Source organism: Populus euphratica, unplaced genomic scaffold, assembly GCF_000495115.2.
Source record: "Populus euphratica unplaced genomic scaffold, PopEup_1.0 scaffold110.1, whole genome shotgun sequence".
Taxonomy (NCBI): Eukaryota; Viridiplantae; Streptophyta; class Magnoliopsida; order Malpighiales; family Salicaceae; genus Populus; species Populus euphratica.
The window spans coordinates 143274-148599 of NW_011499904.1; the positions used below are offsets into that span (position 1 = coordinate 143274).

A 5326-nucleotide genomic window follows, 5' to 3' on the forward strand; every position below is an offset into this window, starting at 1 on the left:
GAGTGGCTTATAAGAATACGCCACGTCTGTATATGTAAACTGCTGGCGTGCTCAGTGGACCTTTTACCACCAGTTCATATCAAACCAAATTTTATGAGGTTTAATTTTTAACTTTAGGATTGAGAGATTTTATTTTTTAACATGTTGAATTGAATTTAATAATAATATAAATATTTTTTTATTATCTTAATTCTTTTTTATTTGGACATGCATTGATTAGTACTTAAAAGTGCATTTTTATCATGGTTTTATATCATCATTTTGCACTTGAAGTATCAATAACTCCTTAACTAAAATATGTTTTATAAGAATGTATCTAATAATATAAGATACCTATAAATAATTACATTTTATTTTTTAAGTTGTCGTATATATGTGATATTGTTATAATAATTCTCTCAAATCAATATTACTGAGAATAATATAAATTAAAAAGACAAAGAGTTCTTATTATTTATTATTAAAAATAAATGAATGAAAATCACCACTTATTATTATGGTTATCATAAATTATAACTGCTCTTAGAATTTAAGTAAAAAAATTGATTGAATAAATAAAAGATATTAGCATCTCAAACATGTTTTACTTGAAATAAACTATATTATTTATTTGTTTGGTATAAATTAAGGTATTGTTGTGTTTTATAACCGTTGATCTATCTAAAATTTTAAAAAAGTCATCTTTAATAAAAAGGTTTTTACATTATCAAATTAAAACCTAATTGTTCTAATGGAAAACATAAAAAATAAATAAATTATTTTTTATATAATATTAGGAATACATTTTACATATTAGTTTATAATCTCATATATTAAAAGAAACAAAAAAAATCTTTTTTTAAAAAAATATAGATCAACTTTTAATGGATAATCATAAACTAGTTATAATAAAAATATATTTTTTTATTAAAAAATCATATACATGAAAATTTTATAATTGACCATATGCAAGAATATATATATATATATGTGTGTGTGTGAGTGTGTGTGTGTGTGTGTGTTTTTAGTAGGCTTTGTTTGATAAAAAGTCATTTTTCTTTGTAATAAAACAACTAAAACAAGCCTAAAAAAGTAATTGTCAAACACACTCTTAAACCTAAAATTCATTTAGCAAAAATATTACAAGCCAATCAGAATTTTAATCCTTTAACCTAATTTTAATCTAATCAAGTTGATTCAAATTTTGTGGTTTGACTATTAATTGAACCAACAATTCTAATTTGACCAAAAACAATCTAAAATCAAATCAAAGTAAAAATAAATAAATTAAACATAAAAAAACACTAAAACACAAAAATTAAAGAACACCAAAACCCAACTCAAGAACGTGAAACCTAAATCAAACTGTATACAATCAAAATAAAGGTACATGCATGTTATAAAATCATGTAATTATCAATAATCCAGTATCCATTTATTCTGATTATCATTTAAATATTATGATTTTATTAAAATGGATTTTGATTCAAAACTAATATCCTAGGATTAAATGCTATAAAAAACTTGTTATTAATGTAAATAAAGCTTAGATTTTTTAATAATCAAGCATAGCAAAGGGTTTTGGGCAAAGAAATGAACCAAAATTGATCCAAACAAAAAATCTAGGACAATGATCTTTTCAAAACACATGAAAAACATTACTCATAAACCCAACGATAAGGCAGCTACTGTCAACTCTAGAAAATGACAATTTTTACTTCTAAAATATGTTTTATTTAACCCAACATGTTACACTATCATTGAGGAGCGTTAAAGTGTGAATATACAAAAAGAAGGTCAGCTCTTGTATAATTGTGTTTCATTATTGATTAAGTTGTCCACTTTCGAGACCTTGTTAGAACAAATATGACATCATCGTTACTTGAGACCACTGAAGTTGGTAAAAGGGGTGTACATTTTTTATTTAGATCCAACCTTGCTCTATTTAAAGATTTGTAGCTCCAAATTTATTCATTTGAAATTTCTAACTCGATTAACTAAAATTATTAAAATAAAAACTAGTTTACCAAACGACATGTCACTTACATTCTCTTCTTTAAATTTAAATGATGCAACAATTATAGTTTTTAATTTGGGATTGACAATTTTGATTAAGTTCTTATTCTTTCAATTTCTTTTAACTACACCTATGATTGTCTTTAAACTTTTATTTTTAAGCAATTTCATCTCTACCAAACTCAGTTATCAACCTCTAAGTTGATCCCTTTTTACATTTTAGGCCTTGATTATGAATTTATGCATTTAAACTTTTAATTGATTAAAAAACTTCAAATTTCTTCAATTTGGCCTTTGATGTGGTTAATTTCAACCGTTACATTTACATGTTTTTTTTAAAGTCTGGTACTTAGTTTTATATTTTTTCAATCAAGTTCTTAATTGTCTATTAAACTTCTATGTTTATGTAATTAAGCTTTTGATTTGATTAAATTTACTCTTAAAAATTTCAATTTGACCCTCAAACTTTAATTTCTTCCAAGTAAAGCTTTCCAAAATCATTTTTTCCCGCAATTATACACTTAATAAATTCAATTAAGCCTTGCAAAATTCTAACTGAGTCCTTAAACATTCAATTTTAAATTTTCTTCATTAAATTGAACTTTCTTCACCAGTAGTCTTTATAAATCGAAAATACACTGTTAAATTTTTCAATCTTGTATATTTTGATCCTTTTCAATTAGTTTTTAGCAATTCCTTGATGTTATAGTATATTCTTCTCACTGATATATATTTTTTATTTTCTTCCAAAAAAATTTCAATTTGTTTTGTATTTTTCTCTTCTCTCTCTCTTTTTATTTTGGGTGTGGGGTTCTAAAAATAGGTGCCACTATAGGCAATGAAACTTGAATTAAAATTTACTTGACACATAAGCATGATTAATATTTGAATCATCTTTTAATTTTATTTTGTTTAGTACTTTATAACCTGTTCTCTACCTCATAAAAAAATAAGAAAGAAAGAAAAATATTTCTTGATGGATAAGTTAACATTTTTTTTTGGTACAAAGGAAATAAAAAAACAAAACTAAGGAACTCTACAAAACTTTAGATGATTTTTTTGGATAAGTTAAGATGATTATTAAATTACAAAACAAGAAAAATATGATTACTAAAATGTCTTTTAGAAATTAAAAATAAATAAAATCATCATCATCATGCCTATTATGCAAAGAATGTGATATTGTCTTGTTTTCTTATTTATGGTGTTGTCATCTTGAGCATCATAATATTCCTATCACATAGTAACAATTTAGAAAATCTAAAGAGGAAATATTTCTTTTTACCAAGATGATCAATTACTGAATTTTTGTATTATCAACCAAATAGCACTTGATTAGATTCTCATAAAAGAAAAGATATAGATAATTACAATAAAGAGAACATATCCTTTTTTTTAAAGTATCCATTCTAACCCAAATGGTGTTTTGAAATCATGGGGAAAAAAAATTAAAGCAATGGGGTATGCATTTATACATGATCAAGTGATCTTAAAATTCAATGAATAAAAGATACTAGATTGGTGGCGTAGATTACGTTACGAGCCAGACCAAACTTTTTTTAATATAAAAAAAGATGTTTAGGTGACAACAATATTTTTCAAGAGGCAAGAGAAACCTCAGAGTTGAGTTATTAACTTCATTAGATTTAATAATCTTAGTTAATTTGATAATATGATAAAAAAAAGACAGCAATAACAAATAAATTAAAAAAATTATCTAGGTCAGTTGATTTAACCCACAAAACTCATGACTTGGCCTATAAAATCAAGATAACTTAATGAAAAAATAAAATTGTAAAAACAAAATCTAAGAAAAAGACATAAACCGACTTGAGGCGATCTTTCAAACATGTTACCTGAGTTTTAAGGCTGAAATCATCCCATTGAAGAAAAACCTAGAAAAAATCATGAATTCAAATTTTTTATTAATAAAATCCTGATCAATAAAATGTAGAGAATCAAAATTGAAAAAGAAATTTCAAATAAAAAAATAAATAGTAATTAATAAATAATGATAAAATTTGTCATAAAAATAAAATAAAATAAAATATTAAAGGATGTAATTGAAAAATAATTCAATTAATATAATAATTTAAAAAACATAGAAAATTAGGACCTAATTTGACATGTAAAAATGACCAAAGGAGGATGAAATTTAAAGAAAATTCTAATTCCATGAATTATTCAAAACAAAACAAATAACAATATTTTTTTTTTAAATCTCATCTAAATAACTAAGATTATTTATAACAAAAGAGTAATTTAGTTACTTATGGTAATAACAAAAGAAACCATAAGAAAATGATCATAAAATACTAAAATACATTGATCCAAGTTAAAGTTAATTTGAATTCAAGAGTAATGTAGTTATTTTACTATGTTTTTTAAATAAAAATGTTGAACATTTATTTAAAAAGTATATTAGTTATTTTATTATGTAAGAAATAGCAAAAGACCATTATACACCATTGCTAAGGCAAAGTTTTTTTATTGATAAAAACAAAATTATAATTTTACCATTCTAATTAACATTTACAATAAACATATAGCTACAATAAAAATGCTATAGTAAAACATATACGCTTTTAGTTTCTTTTAATTAATTAATGCACCTTGAAATGGAATGAAAACAAGACCTTGTCGGGCACCCATGTGCTCATGGCTATAAACTATTCTATGACTATAGAAGGAAATATCTGAAGATCAAAATTGAATGGGGCATGTGGTCTTCCTCATGCCTTGTAAAGCTCAAGCAATGGACACATTCGAAGGTGGTGGACAAGGTGTACGAGTGGTGGCAATTTGTAGCATAGGAGATATTTTGAGTTCATCACCTCATCTTGTCTTCTTATAGCTTATTTCTTTATTTATTTTGAAAGAAAAAAAAATATATCAATTGAATAGGTAGAAGGCTAAGCAGAAAATATATAAAGAATACGGCTTTGTTTGTTATATGGTGTAGTTTGTGTTTTATTCTAATTATATATTTAATAATATTTGGTTGATTAACATACATCATAGTTTTATATGGATATTATTAAAAATTCTTTTCTTGAATGCTTAATTAAAACAAAAACTACAATTTATAATTATTCTTAAAAATTATTATTTTTAGACCGTAACTGTAAAAGCTATCTTAATGTTAAACATATATTATAAGCTACAAAGTTTAGAGAAAACTAATTATATGACTCCATCACGTGTAAGATATTTTTATTTTCTATTTAAAAAAATTATATATGGTAGTTTCTTCTATGTATTGTTATAGCTAAAAATATTTTAAGTATAAATCAAAAAGTTATGCATATATGTAATCAAATAAATAAGAATA

At 23.8% G+C, this 5326-nt stretch overlaps 1 pseudogene; it reads left to right on the top strand.

Annotated features, from left to right (window-relative positions):
• Positions 1 to 3451: 3451 nt before the first annotated feature.
• LOC105133285 (isoflavone 2'-hydroxylase-like) overlaps positions 3452 to 5326 on the top strand; it is a 10628-nt pseudogene continuing 8753 nt past the window's right edge.